Source organism: Hyperoodon ampullatus (assembly GCF_949752795.1).
Source record: "Hyperoodon ampullatus genome assembly, chromosome: 1".
Taxonomy (NCBI): Eukaryota; Metazoa; Chordata; class Mammalia; order Artiodactyla; family Ziphiidae; genus Hyperoodon; species Hyperoodon ampullatus.
The window spans coordinates 17629471-17646879 of record NC_136914.1 but is presented as its reverse complement, the minus strand read 5'-3'; the positions used below and the strand labels follow the sequence as shown (position 1 = coordinate 17646879).

At 48.2% G+C, this 17409-nt stretch overlaps 1 protein-coding gene and 1 pseudogene across 2 annotated transcripts in view; one reads left to right on the top strand and one right to left on the bottom strand.

Moving 5' to 3' along the window:
- Positions 1 to 17409, bottom strand: part of TSPAN5 (tetraspanin 5) — a gene marked incomplete at its 5' end in the record, with an annotated part of 175330 nt that overhangs the window by 12684 nt on the left and 145237 nt on the right. The window lies entirely within an intron of this gene.
- Positions 3999 to 4595, top strand: LOC307052599 (large ribosomal subunit protein uL22-like; annotated as a pseudogene). Its single transcript has one exon. The product of its transcript is annotated as a large ribosomal subunit protein uL22-like (transcript).

Sequence of the window (17409 nt, the reverse complement as noted above, 5' to 3'; positions counted from 1 at the left end):
ATTTCCCTACCCTCATTTAAATGACTTAAAAATCAAAGGTTACTCCCCGGCTTGCAACCCGTTTGTTCTCCTGCCAAAAGAACCCAGAGTAATTTCTCCACAAACAATGCCACTTCTTTACTGAAATTCTTTCTCCCTTAAGTGTGATACCACATCAAATACCACCCAGAACCTAAGTTAGAAATTTTATGAGATTTTTTTCCTCTACAATGGAAGGTATATATTTACTATTCATTCTTACAGAGGCCAGCTACTGCTATTTTGAAACTGTGGAGGTATGTGAGTCTTAAATACCCGATATCATCAGTATCTTATTTTCTTATCATTAAATTTGTTTTGAGCTCTCAAAATACCCCCAGAGTACCACGGTATAGTTTGCTGTAAAGCCTTAATATTAAACAATTTGTTTTCAAAGCATTCCCAACAACCTGGAAAAACAGGAATACTCATCTCATTTTATCCTCGAGGAAAATAGAACCCAGGGAAGTTTGGTGATTTGCTGAAGGTCACACAGCTATTGATTTTTTAGAATCAGAACAGAGCGTCTACTTCAATCATCTTTCTCTACCAAGTGGAAGCTATGTACTTGCTTCCCGGCATTCTTCAGTCAGCAGTAATCAACACCTGAGTTTAGGGTTTCTATGTTTTAACCCATTTTAAGGTTGTAGGAACACTGAACAAGAGAATTTTGTTTATAAGGTTTCTGTTTCTTGCAGGGGCGGGCGCAGGGTGGGCAGGAATCACTTTAAGGACAATAATAGGATACTAATAATAGAACACGTATGGGACACAAAGGACTCCTAAAGTGCACAACTTAAACCTTATGAAAAAGGCCAGAGTTATAAAGTCAGAGATGAAGGGCTGAGAGATTATTAAACACTCAGGAATGTAGGGTGTATTCACTAATGTCTGGGGTGACATCATACGAGGCAACCACACCCTTCGTGAAACTGCACAGATCAATGGTTTGATCCAACCTTGTGTTTCTTAGATTTCCAAGCTCTGAACTATGAATACTCCAGGGGGGGAAAAAGGAAAACCCAGAAATACTGTAACCAATTCTCCACCTACCCAAATGATGCTGAGAAAAAAAAAAAAATTGCCAGAAGTCAAACAAAATCTAAGCGACAGTGGTGAGGGTCCAGAACTGGAAGGAAATCAACTTCTCCCCTCAGAATGCCTTTAAACATAGGTGGTAATATTTAAGGTCTTAATGTTTTGGACCTGCTCAGCCAGGGGAAGAGAGGACTTTGAGGGTATGTGATAACATTCTTAAACTTTAAAAAGTCAACATAATTATGGAAGAAGAAGTAGATTCAGTTTACTTGGCACCAAAAAGAGGCAGCAGAGCTGGAAGGCACAGGAGGAGATGTCCGTTCCAGTATAAAGAGGCCTTTCTAATACCAGCGGGTCTCCAGCAAAGGGGCAGCGAACGCGGCCTGAGAAACATGGGCTTCCCCGGGCGGGAGCCGAAGCTGTGAGCCTCCCTCAGCAGCGCTCCAGGGGGGATTCTCAAAGAGGAGGGGAATTTGGCACTTACTGTCCTTCAGGTTCCTTCCAGTTTTAAGACCATTCTATGATTTCATCCATCTTTAATGGGCTTTTTATTTGTGACTCACACCAAAGTCTGAGCAAAAATCAGATTGTTCCCAAACACTCTTCCATGATCCATGGCTGTACACAAAGGGCTCCATGGATAACAGGACAAGTTATCTGAGGAATTTAGCAAAACAAGCAAACCAGCACACACCTGTGCCTGAAATACCGAGACCCTCCCTCCCCAAAAGGCAAAAAAAAGTATGGTCCCAACTGTCAGTAGATTCCTGGAGCACTGTCCTCTCTGGGTTTAATTTGGAGGGTGAGAATTTGGCTTCTCAAACTCATTTTCATACTTTTACCCTCCCCAGCCTGCAGGGGCAGTTTTAATTGAGAGGCCTTCCACTGTTTCCATGGAAACAACAATCATTTGAGGGCTGAGCTGGGCTGAAGATTCTACTCATTTAATCCCACATTCTGGCAAAAGACAGGGCTGGAGACAGATACGGAGAGGTTGTAGGAAATAATATTCTGCAGAGGACAGAAAAGACAACCAAAAACTTTATTTTTAATGGATTCCAGGTAGTTATCAGTCGGAAACTAACTCGAATCTTAAAACACAAAGTACGGCAGTCAAGGCCCAGTTTTCTTTTCCTGAGGATTAGGATGGGGATAGAAAAAAGACATACTGTTTCACCTGTGCAACGTCTCCAAATACTCACTGAAGAGCAGTCTTACTGTTTCTAACTACACGGAGAAACCAAAGAGGAGCTGAACATAATCCTGGCAACAATGACTGGGGGCTACAAAAATGACAGGCAGTTGACAGTTCAGCCTTCTGTTGTCTCAAAGATGGGGTCTTTCACGGGACTTTTTAACTGTGTTAAGCTCAATTTGACAGCTGAGTAAGAAGCGCTAGGACACGCCAGCTGAAGAATGATTATAATTAAAGCTTGTAGTTGACAAGAAGCCGGCAGAAAAAAAAAAAAACCCAAGATTACAGTTAAGTCTGCCAAGTGATTTAAAACAGACATTGAGATTCGTGGTAAATCCTCAGGAATGTGCAAGCACACCAGCAGCAGACACCTTGTCTTCCGGGCACCTGTGGGCACCACCCTCTCCTTCAGGGAACAGCGCCTCCCTCTTCTTGTAAGGATTCCTCCTCCCCAAACCCACTCCACGACCTCCTCAGAGCTGCCAGTTCTCACGTGACCCCACTGCCCCGGGAGGAGTCGGAAAGCCTGAAATCCCCTGCCTCCGACACCGGGATCTGGAACAGGCATCTGTCTCTAGTGGCTGAAGCTGTAAAAGGCCCAACTCTGGAGCCACGTGCAGTGTGTTTTTCACCATGTGGAGAAAGTCAGTCTGTAGCGAAAAACGAAGAGCAAGGGTAGGGAAAGAAAATCCTGACGGAATTATAATCCCTGGCCTGACCGTGAGTTCTGTGAGTCACTCAGGAGCCTTAGACCCTTCGATCACATAGAGTGGTTGCATCTGGATCTGAATTTGCACCTGAGGAGTCCCACACAACACGACAGCTTCGAATAAACTGTGCTTTAGTGTTGCATGTATGTGCGTGCGAGCACACACACGACCAAAACTAAAGCTCACAATCTACACTGGAAAAAAGTATTGGGTCAGGGGTGGGAAGCAGATGGCGAGGGGTGGGGAGTATAGAGGGAAGTGTTGGATTTAATGATACCTTTACTCAGATGGCTGATATTTCCAGTCAACACAGCAACTGAGCCAATGTAAATAATCTCCTTCACGTTGAGTCACTATCAATTCAGCATCATTAATGAAACAATCAGTTCTGGAAGGAACTTTTAGGTTTTGCCTATGTCACCAACAATACGTACATGATTTCAGCTCCCGTTCTCCACGCTGACTTGAATGGTCAGTCCTTGGGTTTAAATAACAACTTTTTAGAACTCAAACTTATTGAAAAAATAAACCAATACAAAACGTTATCTGGCTACTCTCCTTTGTACCCAGAGCTGCTGCTGACGTGAGAAGAGTACACACAGAGCCTGAATTTGCACCCCAGGAATAAGTTCTCCTCCTCCTGCCTGGATCCTGCAGCAAAGCCCTGGGAGTTAAAGACGTCAAGGGTACTGGCCTTGTGCGTAAGGTCAGAAAATAGCATCCTATGAAGCTGAATCTAACCGGAATAAGGATAAATGGATGAGGAGCGGAACAGTTGTCCACGTGTACTTATTCCTTTAGCCATTTGTTATGGTTGACGTGAAGGTGGAATTCTGAACAGGAGCAGCAAAGACAGGAAAGGAATGAGTCAGAATAAGAGAGAGAGCCAGAGACCAAGACTGCAGGTCACAAGAAGAATATATTCGAATACTATAGAGTCAAGAATAAAAGGAGGATTTCTCATACACATATCCTTTGTTAATACATTAAGATTACATTAAGCTTTTCCAGTCAGCGGCCTGAGGTGACCTCTAAAAATGGTTCGCTCTTCACTTGACCCAGAAAATCCCACAAAATCATGCAAGTCGAGAGGTTCAAATCTTTGTGTTCACTTTAAGAACACTCGTGAAACAGCCCAGGCCGTTAAGGGTATGCATATCTGAAAAGGCACCAAGTATCTGAAGGATGTCACTTTAAAGAAGCAGTGTGTGCCATTCTGTCGTTACAATGGTGGAGTTGGTAGGTATGCCCAGGCCAAACAGTGGGGCTGGATGCAGGGTCGGCAGCCCAAAAAGAGTACTGAATTTTTACTGCACATGCTCAAAAATGCAGAGAGTAATGCTGAACTTAAGGGCTAAGATGTAGATTCTCTGGTCATTGAGCATATCCAGGCGAACAAAGCCCCCAAGATGCGGCGCAGGACTTACAGAGCTCATGGTCGGATCAACCCATACATGAGCTCTCCACGCCACACTGAGATGATCCTTACTGAAAAAGAACAGATTGTTCCTAAACCAGAAGAGGAGGTTGCCCAGAAGAAAAAGATATCCCAGAAGAAACTGAAGAAACAAAAACTTATGGCCCGGGAATAAATGCTGCAAAAAATAAATGCAAATAAAAGTAAAAAAAAAAAAAAAAAAAAGAAAAGAAAAGATTACATTAAGAAAAACTAGTATAAATGAACATCCATAAGAGTTCTTCATATTCATACTGTATACACCTGTACCTATATTCTTGTGACCCTCACTCATCTCCTCCAAGTCTACAGCTGTTGCTGCAGCAGAGGCAAAAACAAATTGACCGTAACCAAGTGCTGCTATAAAGACAAAATGAAGAGCAGTCAATTTAAAAAGTTAAAACAAATATTTTCAGCAAATTCGCCATTCCACAAGTTGGCTGTTAGACAACTAGCTTTTGGCATATCAATCTGGAGCCTTTAAGAGATGACTGCCGGGCTTCCCTGGTGGCGCAGTGATTGAGGGCCCGCCTGCCAATGCGGGGGACGTGGGTTCGAGCCCTGGTCCAGGAAGATCCCACATGCTGCAGAGCAGCTGGGCCCGTGCGCCACAGCTGCTGAGCCTGGGCTCTAGAGCCCGCCTGCCACAACTACTGAGCCCGTGTGCCACAGCTGCTGAGCCCGTGTGCCACAACTGCTGGGGCCCGCGTGCCTGGAGCCCATGCTCTGCAACAAGAGAGGCCACCACAGTGGGAGGCCCGCGCGCCGCGGCGAAGAGTGGCCCCCGCTTGCTGCAGCTAGAGGGGGCCCGCGGGCAGCAATGAAGACCCAGTGTAGCCAAAAATAAATAAATTTATATATAAAAAAAAAAAAGAGATGACTGCCAAGGAAAATAGGAGATTTCCATTAACCCCTAGGTACTAGACAGTATCTCTCAGAACTTAGCAAGGAGACCAAGATGTGTCTAAGAAGAAATAAGACACGTTAATGGAACATGGCTGAGGCAATACCATTATAACAGAAGTTTAGAAAGCCAACAAACAAGAAATGTACTGATGTGTATCTGTCACCATACGAGGGAGACTCTGAAATTCCAGCTACTTAAGACAAGTCTGCTCTAGGGTGTGGCAGAGAGCAGTCCAGAGTCAGCCTCATCCTGGCACAAGCCATCCTGTACTCAAGCCACCTGGCTCACCTGCAAGTTCCCCTGGAATCCAGGAAAAGGGCAGCCTGGACAAGGGCTAGATGTAGAGCAGACAGACAGACGGGGCATCGCAATACGGACTACCTTGTCTTGAATCTCAGTTCCACTACCTATTACCTGTGTGGTCTTGGTTAAGCTACCAAACCTGCCTAAGCCTCAATTTCCACATCTATGAAATGGCACCCTACATCATAAGGCTATCATGAGGATGTAGGAAATAATCTAAGTTAAATCCAAACACTATGCTGAGTCTTTGGCACATAACGAGAATTCAATCAAAGTTTATCAGCATCGTCAGTATCACCACTCCTACACCGGACCAAGAGGAAGACATCAGATGCTATAGAAAGCACACTGGAGGGGCTTCTAACCCAACGGCTTTGGAGAGGAATCTATTCTGCTTTGGCACTTGCCCTGCCTGACCCCCTTCTAAGAACCTCCATGGCCACACTGGATGATCATGTCTAAAGGAGGTGGCAGGAACCGACGTGCCAATCAATCTTCTTTCTTGAGAAACTGGAAGTCACCTAAAAGGCATTCAGAGTAAAGGCAGAAGGGAGAGGCCATGAGTAAGCAAAAGCCAGCAGTAGGCAGAAGCCATGAGGGGGTGGAAGCTGAGAGGACACAGGAGCGGGGCAGGGGAGAAAAGAGCAGTGAGAAGTCAGCCAGCAGTGGAGAGCATGCCCAGCAGCCGGCAGCCACGTGGCCGGGATGCTGCACACTGAACCAGGCCAGGGACACCACTGCTGCCAAGAAGCTGACTGGGCACGCCGGTCGCTGAAGATTCACGGCTCCTGAACGACTTTCCAGTTACTAAACCATGTCCTGTTCCCTTCGAGATCTCGTCCTTCAATGGTCTGATGAACATGGAAAGTCTCAGTGAGGACATGACTCCACCCTCCACCCTCCATCTCCTCACCAGCACCTCGTTCATTCAACCATCTCTGGAATTTAAGCAGCCCCTCCCCAGGGTTCGGCGATAAAGCACTATATTCTGAGTGTCACTATTTCTTCTTGGAAGAGGTTTAAACACACATGCAGAAATGAAAACGCAAGCAAAACTCCAGAAGGGTTTCAAACCAATAAACCTCAGGAGTGTCTGTGGTTTTCCCCACCAGCACAGAGCAGCCTCTGTGTGCCACCTGGCAAGCTTCAGTCTCTTCCCTCTCAACTCAGCAAAGAAATGCAAAAATAGCATTAATAAGCCCCTAAGGTCTGGGACTCTTCTGCTTTGGCATATACAGGCGCATTCCTTCCAACTGCTGGATGAGAAACAGAGAGACAGGCAAATGGAATGTGCACCCAAAGCCAGGCCAGATGGACCCCTTGGAGATTTATGACCCTGGGCCCTGATTCACCCACCCACCCTAAACTACTACTGGGTGAAACTGGCCACACTTTTCCTAGAGTAAGAGGGGGAGAAGCATTTCCCTACCTGAGAAAGAATGACAAGATAGGACATTTTCAAGAAAATGAGCTACTCAGAGAGGGTGGCCCTGGAGAGCTGGTGATGGGTTTTGAAACAACGTCCACAGGAGTCCAAGCTGGGGCACAGGGGCGCAGGGAAATGTGCCCCGTAACAACTCATTGGAGATCCTCAAGGAATGTTACCGGGCACAGCCACACTGCAAACTCCAAAACACCCATGTATCTAAGGAATTCCTGCAGGATCCAGAGAGAGGACACAGAGGAACGGGAGCTCACTGGGACCTGAGGTCAGGGAGAGGTGGGGGCGTAGGGGCAGCGTAACCCGTGGCCTGGCGAAGAGATGTAAGGTTAAAGGAAGACCCGACGCTTCCAAGATGTGTGGTTTTCCATTTTCTTCTTGTCAGAAAAGGTCATCGGTGAGATTCAAGTAATCCCTTCTCGCAGATAAAAAACAGCCACGGGGCTTCCCTGGTGGCGCAGTGGTTGAAAATCTGCCTGCTAATGCAGGGGACACAGGTTCGAGCCCTGGTCTGGGAAGATCCCACATGCCGCGGAGCAACTAGGCCCGTGAGCCACAACTACTGCGCCTGCGCGTCTGGAGCCTGTGCTCCGCAACGAGGGGCCGTGATACTGAGAGGCCCGCGCACTGCGATGAAGAGCGGCCCCCGCTTGCCACAGCTAGAGAAAGCCCTCGCACAGAAACGAAGACCCAACACAGCCAAAATAAATAAATAAATTACTAAAACTCCTACCCCAACATCTTCAAAAAAATATTCCCTGACATAAACAGAAAGGGGGAAAAATTAGTCTCTTATATGGAAAGTTACTTTCCATAACCCTAGAAATATTAAACAAAAAAACAAACAAACAAACAAAAAAACGGCCACGACCTGCTTTTGTGGTGAGAAAGGAAAGGAGGAGTAGTCATATCTCAGGGCTCCATAAACTCCTGCAATCAAGCAGCCACTGGGGAGGACAGCTGCACCAAGTCCCCTTGCTGGTACCACTCTCATGCCGGGAAACTACCATCACCACCTTGGTGGGAGCAACTGCCTCTCTGAACAAGGAAACAGCCACTTGCAAAAGTGTCGCTTTTCAGAAATCCAGCATGTTCCCAGCCACTCTCCAGATATTTCATTTGCACGTTCAGAAGATGAGAGACATACCCAGGAATATTCCTGAGTAAAAAGTTTAAACTGAAATATGTAATAGAGGCTCTGATCACGGTGGCCCTGGAACTAAAGCGGAAAAAAAAAAAATCAACGTCTAGCCTAGTGGCAGGTGATCACTGTATTCTAGTGCTTCAGAGATACACAACTCATTCAGTTCCTGAGCAAACAGGAGTCAGCTGAGAGGTGCCGGGTGCTGTGCTAGTCATGCGTATTCAGAGTAAACGTAGGGTGACACCGTCAGGAGTTACTCTAGAGGGAAGACAAGTTAGCAGGAGCGCGCTGGGCAGAGGTATTAGCAGTGTGTGTTATGGGGGTGTAGACAGGAGGTCACGTCAGCAAGTACAGAGACAAAGCGGCAGGACCAGGCCCACCGAGAGGTCTACCTGTGAGTATGACAAGTGGTGAGAGGAGACAGGTTGGTGGAGCGGGGCAACGTTTGAATCTCAAGGCCTTCTGAGCAGAGGAGGGTCATTTGTGCATTTAGAAAGCTTACTCCTTGGGCAGCAGGTAGGTGCTGAGGAAACTTACACCGGCCACAGCTGCTAGCGGCTAAGGAGCTGCTAGGTTCCATGGTGATGCAGGCGAGAGATGCTGAACGCTGGGACGAAAGCCACGTAAGAGCTCCCCTACTGGGCACGGACTCTGCCAGGCACAGGGCTACCCGGATTATTTCCCCCTCACAGTAAACCTTCCAGGTACGGCTACTATCCACGGCAGGACACAGACCCAGAGACGGAGTAACTTGCCAGGTGACCCAGGTGAGAAAGTGTCAGAGCAGGGGCTTTGAGCCCCGCCACCCGACCCCAGAGCAGTGTTTTAACCATGATGCTCTACTGTCTGAAGAGAGAGAGCAGCGGGCAAGCCGGTTCTTGTTTCCAATGTAACATCATATACTTGTTTCTAAAATGTTAAGAAAAATATGAAACGTGGTGTTAGAATGATAGTCAAACCTCAGACTCTACTGATAACAATCTGAAAACCAAAGGGAGTAGGAAACAACCTCCCTGTACGTACGTACACACACACACACACACACAGGCAAAGACTTCCTTCTCTTGCACATCTCAGTGAAACCAAGTGGATGAAAAGTGGGTCACGGGGGCTTCCCTGGTGGCGCAGTGGTTGAGAGTCCGCCTGCCGATGCAGGGGACACGGGTTCGTGCCCCGGTCCGGGAGGATCCCACATGCCGCGGAGCGGCTGGGCCCGTGAGCCATGGCCGCTGAGCCTGCGCGTCCGGAGCCTGTGCTCCGCAACGGGAGAGGCCGCAACAGTGAGAGGCCCGCGTACCGCAAAAAAAAAAAAAAAAAAAAAGTGGGTGAGGGAATTGAGATTTCTCCGGAGAAAGCAGGTGCTGTGCTGTGTGACCCTCCTTCCTGGGTAGGGGAGCAGGTTTCTTTTGATCCAAAACCTAGTGAGGAAGTTTCAAGGGGACCCCTGAGGAAGCTCTGAGACACCACGATGAGGGCCTGAGTCTGCCCAGGAAGGAGGCTGTGGCTTGAGGTCTGACCCCTGCCCTGGAAATCTGGGGGTGACGAGGGCTCCAGGGCAGACAAGGGCTGTCCCGGGGGGGACTGGCCTCACCCCCGGACGAGCGTGCCCAGGAGAAGAGATGAGGGCAGCACAGGACAGGCAGCTTGGGGTGAGAAGAGACCTGAGAAGGCAGATTTGAGAGGAGCAGGTGGACGGCACGTCTGGGCAGGGTCGCAAGGCGGCCACGGGGAACAGGGATGCCCACCAAGCTGAAGGGAACCGCCAGGCAGAGGGACTCGCGGGGAAGCTTCCAAAAGACCAAGGCAGCATCCCCTTTACCAACTGTCAGGCCCGGAGGGTAAAGTCCCATCCCTACTTGTGCCCTGACAGGAAGTGGGTAGAGGAACCTCAGGGGGACCGGGGGAGGGGTGACAGGAGGAAGCAGGGGGGCGGGTGAAGGCCTCAGCCCCTCCCCTCTTCAGGGGCGCGAGGCTAACGGTGCCGGGCAAGGGAGGACATTTTAATGCAATGTTAGGTTTGGGGTTTCGATTTATTATCCAGCCCTGTCTAATAACTGGGCCTGGACTTGGGCCTAAAATGAGCGCAGGACTCTGGTATCTGAGGGTAAACAACAAAGACACTCAATTTTTGACCCACCTGAATTTTCATTCCTGAGAAATCCCTCTGCAAAGTTTACCGGGACATACGAAAAGTGAAAAATTAAGTTTTTTTCCAACATATTTCATGTGTCTGCTGACCAGACTGGTTAAAGCACCTCAGATCATAGGCTGACTTTCCAGGTACTGAACGATAGCGGTGGTTTTCAGATTTTTTTTTTTTTTTTTTTTTTTTTTTTGCGGTACGCGGGCCTCTCACTGCTGTGGCCTCTCCCGTTGCGGAGCACAGGCTCCGGACGCGCAGGCTCAGCGGCCATGGCTCACGGGCCCAGCCGCTCCGCGGCATGTGGGATCTTCCCGGACCGGGAGACAAACCCGTGTCCCCTGCATCGGCAGGCGGACTCTCAACCACTGCACCATCAGGGAAGCCTCTGGTTTTCAGATTTTTAGCTGCAACAGAGAACTTGAGGGGATTACATGGACAATTGAGAAAGAGATGCAAACTTCCTACATTTCAGGTAATAAACTGAAATCTTCAAAAGTATATTTAGCATCTCAGAAATGTCTCCTTGAAGTAGTATCTCAGGCGAGGCCCTGGTAGCCACTTCCACTTACCACCTTCCCTCTGGCTACCTTGACCGCTACTGCTAAGAACTGCCTGAATCACGGCATCTCCTGGCCTAACTTCTCCTTCCTGGGAAAACAGGGAAAGTATTTCCAAGGCGAGTCTACTGTACGATCGTGACAGCAAGCAACTGGAGGGCTCTGAAGTGAGACTGACAATTACAGGCAGTGGTCAGGGCGAAAAGCCTCCGGGAAGAAGCCTCATCCTCGTCCCCAGGACAGCCAGGGAGAAAAGCGATAGAAGCTAGAGCTCTTCTCACTGCCATGCTGCCTGCTGGGGCAGGACTGTGCACCAACCCTCTCCTTCCAGCCGCTGCCGACAGAGTCCGGCCAGGTGAGGACGATGGAGGGACGGAGAGGGAGAGCCCGTGGGGGGCATCCACAATGTACACAGTGCTCCGGCATATTCTCACTCACTTAGTCACAGGCATCAGGGCATCCGCAGTACAGGAGGCACGGTGCTAGACCTGAGCATAAAGCGGTGAAGGAGATGGGCTCCTGCCCTCAAGGAGTCTTCAGGTCAGACAAGCCAGGCCGGGCACCCCCTCTGCCCAGGGGGCTGGTGCTGTGGAAGCAGTGGCAGGACGCCCAACGGGAACCAGGAGCTCACACTGAGGACCAGGGGAGCACGCTCTTCCCACTCGGAAAAGCCGAGTCTCCCCCCTAGCCCTCAACAGCTCTGCTGGCAGCAGCCTCACTGGCGACTGTCAGTGATCTGTCACTCGGCCTCTGGCCCCGACCTAAGAATTAAGTAAAAAGCGTAAACACGGGAATTCCCTGGTGGTCCGGTGGTTAGGGCTCCAAGCTCTCCCTGCCAAGGGTCCGGGTTCCATCTCTGGTCAGGGAACTAAGATCCCACAGGCCACGCGAAGGTGGGTGGGGGAAGGCATAAACGTTGGGCAAAACGGAAGAGGAAAGGTACCCCTAATTTTTCCACGCATCAAGATAATCATATATAGAGTCCCACTTTATGCTAGAAATAAATAAAAATTTTCCCTGATATCCAGAATTAATGAATGTAAGAAATTTGCTATTTCTAACACTGAACCCCTATCATATCAGACATCAGAAACCACAGGTAATTTTACTTCCTTTTAGGTTGTAAGAACTGATAATATGCTTACTAGAGATCTGAGGTGACTACTGACTTCTATACTGCGTGATAGAGCCAGGGTTTAAAAGAATGCTTTCATCTTCCCTTTTTGCTCATTCATTCACGTAAGGTCTATTATGTGCCAGTTAACGTTCTAAGTACTAGAGTGTAGCAGTACACAAAAGTCCCTCTTTAGGGGGAAAAAAAATCCTTGTTAGCACAGAAGTGATAAGTCCTATGAAAACACAGAGGGGGAAAAACACAGGGAAGAGGGGAAAAAGGCTGGGATTGGGGTGAGAGTGGCTGCTTCAAAGAGGCCAGGGAGGCCAACAGACCAAGGTGACATTTGAGCAGAGACCAGGAAGTAAAGGAAAACACCCATGTCGACGTCTGGGGGACAGCATACCAGGTAGGGGAAGAGCAGTGCAAAGGCCCTGGGGTGGTGGGTCCATTTGAGATGTCAGGGGAACAGCAAGATGATGATTGGGGGCTAGAGTGCATCAGGGGAGGGCACAGTGTGGGAAATAAGGTCTCAGAAGTAAGGGGGCACCACACATAGCTTTGAGTGAGACAGTAAGTGCATTGGAGGGTTTGGAGTAGAGAAATGACAGCATCTGTCTTATATTTAAAAGAATCACTCCGGCCTGGGGTGGGAGTAGGGGCACAAGAGCAGAGGCAGGGAAACAACAGAGGCTTCTGCACTAACACAGGCAAAAAGTGGCAGCTTAGACCAAGGTAGAGCAGTGCAGGTGGTGCAAAGACATCAGATTCTCAATGTAGTTTCAAGGTAGAGCGGATGGTGTTTGCTGATAGACTGAACACAGTATGAGAAGAAATGATAGAAGGGTGTCACGAACACCCAAGGGGGTGAAAGGACAGAGCTGCCATTTCCTACAGTTGGGAAGAGCAGGTTTGGGGGGAGAAATCAGGAGCATTGCTTTGGATTATTATGCTTCAGAAGCCCAGTGGGCATTTAAGCAGAGATGCTGGGTAGGCTTGCGGATATGACAAGTCTGGGATTCAGATGAGGCCAGGACCAAATATCTAAATTTGGAAGTCATCAGGGACAGATGGTACCTAATGCTCCAAGCCTGGATGAGAGCTCCCAGAGCATGAGTGAAGAGAGAGAGAGGGGTTTCTCCAAAATTCAGAGGTCCGAGAGGCGAGCTGGACCTTGCAAAGGAGTGTGAGACGGCAGTGCTTACGAGGTAGGAGACCCAGAAGTGTGTAATCTCTTGGAAGCCAAGTGAGGAAAGTGTTCCTAGAAGGAAGGAATGATAAAACATGCCTTAGTCCTTGCTTTGCTGCTAAGAGTTTCAGGGTACGTGGGTGAGAAAATGATGTGCTTCAGGGCCCATATGGTTTCAATAAGAAAGTGCCAGGATCAAATAAGTCCCAGGCTGGTTATTCAGAGAAAAAGACAAGATGCAGAAAGACAGTCTGATGTAATGACAAGTAGATGGATTAGAAATTCCTTGACTAATGACACCCAAGGGCACACATAAATGAATGAGTGTCAACCCCAAAGGAAAGTTCTAGTGACATGTCATTGGGTTCTGCCCTTGGCCTGCTCAACATATCAGTGGCTTCTATCAGTGACAACTACACTTGACTGCAATCAGAACAATATAAGAGGCTTGCTAAAATAGAGCCTCCCGGTGTCTACCCCAGACCTACTGAATTTGAATTTGCCAGGTGGCACTGGGACAAAGAGCTAAAGGAAGGCCTGAGTTAAAAGAAGCAATTGAGGGAGGAGGCTGATTAAAAGTACAGCTAAAACCAAGCTAAATGGAATGCGGAATGTGCTGGATGACAGCTTTGGGCTCCAAAGCAATCTTAGCAGGTAGACACGCAGGTAGAATATAACTGGGTCAATTTGGCATCTTGCATTTGCCTCTGAAAATCAGCCAGATGTGGGATGGATGGAGGAAACCTAGCTGGATCTGAGACCAATTTGGGACTCTCGGTGATTAACTGTGTGATCTCAAGCTGCACTGACAGCAGACAGGAGAGAAGGGACATGATCCAGCCATACCCTCTTTGGCCCCTAAAGCACCCTCTCCCTGGTGCAGAGGACGCCCCAGAGGGAGGTCAGAGGAGCAAGACTGAGATCATGAAAGGGCTCCACCCAGAGAGAAGCAAATGTTCAGCCTGGAAACTCAGAAGGAACCAAGGACTAATATGGAGAAGGGCTTACTATGGGACCCAACAGGGTAGACCCACATTCAATGAAGGAAAACCAGTAGGCTAGTAGGACATGATTCTAATGGGGTGAGAGGAAGGTCTTTCTAACAGTAAGAGAAACCCAGAGAGAGAGAAGTTCTGAGCACTTTGCCAAAGGAATTGTGAAACTTCTATACACTCCAAATTAGCATTATTGCAATGTATTGTTTTATTTCTACACGCATGTTTTATGTATATATGCATGCCTTTCCTAGACCATAAATTCCCTGAGGAATTACTTGCCCAGAGTTCAGCGCAAGCCCTGTCCCATGCCATGTGCTCGGCAAATGTTCTTTGAATGAATGAGTTGATTGTGGCTGGACGTTGCCAAGCCTGTTGTAGAGGTGATTCATGCTACGTGATTGTTAATGTTCCTTCTAAAACAGCAGATCCTATGATTTCTGAAAAACTGCACACAAACCAGTTCCCTCTGGAGACACACTCATTCTTTGCATCTTGACAGTCTATTTGGAATTTAGATCATATAAATTATTCAATTATTATGTCTAATATTCAACTGTAATATTAGTCCTAGGTTTAAAGCTCAACCTGGTATTAAGTGAGTAGGAGGGGTAATAACTTTTGCCTCCAATGTTTCTGTACTCCACACAAAAAAGTGCAAAACCCGGGCTTCCCTGGTGGCGCAGTGGTTGAGAGTCCGCCTGCCGATGCAGGGGACACGGGTTCGCGCCCCGGTCCGGGAAGATCCCACGTGCCGCGGAGCGGTTGGGCCCGTGAGCCATGGCCGCTGAGCCTGCGCGTCCGGAGCCTGTGCTCCGCAACGGGAGAGGCCACAGCAGTGAGAGGCCTGCGTACCGCAAAAAAAAAAAAAAAGAAAAAGTGCAAGACCCCATCTGTTAAGGAAATCTGATCCTTCCAGCTGTGACCCAGTTTGGGGATTTACCCTCTAGGCCTCTTTTCAAGTAAATGTCACCACATCTCCACTGGGCGGATTTATGGATTCATGGGCTGATGTGATCCGCCCTGCAGGTGCATGCGGCCACCACCCTTGGCTGGTTGTGGTTCACCTCAGAACGTCATCCCATCAGAGGCCTGGACTAGCTTAGAAGTTAACCCAAAGGGCTTCAATAGAGTAGCCTCTGCAGTTACCAAATCAATCAATGCACATCACATCCCCCTTAAGAGACCCCAAAACAAAGCCAATTCTCGGGTCCATGGACCAGAGCCTAGAACGCTCCTAAAATTTGCGGCCGCTTTCAAAGCCACCGTTCTCCTCTTTTCCCCACGTAGGAGTGAACATACCGTAGTAATGCATCCAGGGGAGGGAACTGTGTCTCCAGAGAGCATTTACCTCATACCGAGCACTGTGCTGGGAGCCATCCCATTTCATCCTCACAGCAATCCTATGAGGTGACATTAGTGGCCCTTGCATAAACAGGGCAAGGATATCTCAGAGAAGTTAGTGCAGTTGCCCAAAGTCACACCGACCGAAATGGAGGGGTCGGTATCTGAACTCTGGTCTGTTCAGCCTAGAGCTGTGCTTCTTTTTTCCTCACGGCAACCAGAGCGATCTTAAAACAAAAGCCAGATTAGGACGCTCCCTTACCAAAATGCCCCGGTGACTGCCTCTCATCCAACTTCTGCAGGATGCTGCCTGCTCCGGGCTCTGCCTGCCTCTCTTTCCACATCCTCTGCTTCTTCTTGCCCTGGCTCTCTCCCTTCCAGTCCTACCGGCCTTCTCCCTGTTCCTTGGAATCGCTGAGTCCCTGAGACTCAGGGCCACCCTATTTGCTATTCCCTCTGCCTGGAATGCTGTTCCCCTAGTGCTATGCAGATCCCTCTTACTTCATCCGGGTCTCTGCTCCGGTGCCCCCTCCTCAGGGAGGCTGTTCCCAACTACTCTACCTAAAAGAGACCCCTTTCCCCACCACTCTCTAACTAACCCTGACGCTACATCTGGTGTTTCTCAGCAGCACTCACCATACCTGCGCGCGTATTCCTGGCAAGTTGACCGCTTACTGCCGAGGCCCCCACTAGAACGCAAGCCCCATGGGGCAGGGACTCTGCATCCTTCACTGCGGCATCCTCACCCCCAGGCTCAGGGCCCAGACGCGTAGCCAGCACACACCAAATTGGGCTGTTGCGCATCTTTTACCCTCTGCTACCTCCGCTTGGTCCCAGCTCACAGAGCCCTGCTACACAGTAGCTGGGTAACCTTGGCCAAGTAACCTCAGCTCTCCAGAGAAACCTTCCATTTGCTGACACCACTGGCCCTGACAAAAGAGGGAACTGCTGTTTCATCCCTCCCTAGAGACCACATCATTCCCTTGCTCTGATATTTGTATGACACTGCCAGTTTTAGAATTTTGTGATTTTATCAGAGAAGAGACATCTGGGGCAACTGATGAAACAAAAGGATAATTATATTTCACAAAGAGAAAAAACAAACCTTCAAAACAATGAATTTTCTATGTATTGCTAGAATACACAATTAGTTCATATAATGCCTTCCAGCATCATCTCAAAGCTGATAGAAATGGATTGATTAAAGGAGAGTTATAAAGAGCTATATGATCTGTCACTGAACCAAACAGAGGGCTTCTAAAAGTGGAATTTCTGAGATTCCACCAATACAAATCTCCAAGCTTACAAGGGGATTGAGGCAGAAGCTGATCATAATCCAGAAGAAGGCCAGTATTCAACAGAACAGTTTCTAGAGATAAAATTACCTCTGTTTTGGGAACGTAATTTGTCTCCCTTGATGTATAATCCCCGCCCTTCCTCATAAGGTGGCTGGAAGGTGGTTCACTTTCCAGAAAACATTTCACACTCTGTAGAAGTATTACGTAAGTAAACAGAGGGTGGTTCAATTTCAAAACTCTGGATTTATTTTGAATTTATTGGATGCAGTCCATGTAAACATTGTTTTACTTGTGGAAATCCCTTCCTACGTCTGAAGGGCTTTTGTTTGCTGCACTTTCGTAGCTTTTCTCTTCTTTCTTAGTACATGTAATACTTCAGAGGAACTCCTGACTTTGGGCCTTGGTCAAGCTCAGAGGGTGAAATACCAAAGTGATAAGAGAATGGTCTTCTGGGGAAATTTCAGCCAATGTCTTAGTTTACAACTTTTAACCAATCCATCCACTCACTCGCTCTCACAGGTGGGAGATAACAAAGCTTTACTGTGTAGCCAAATACC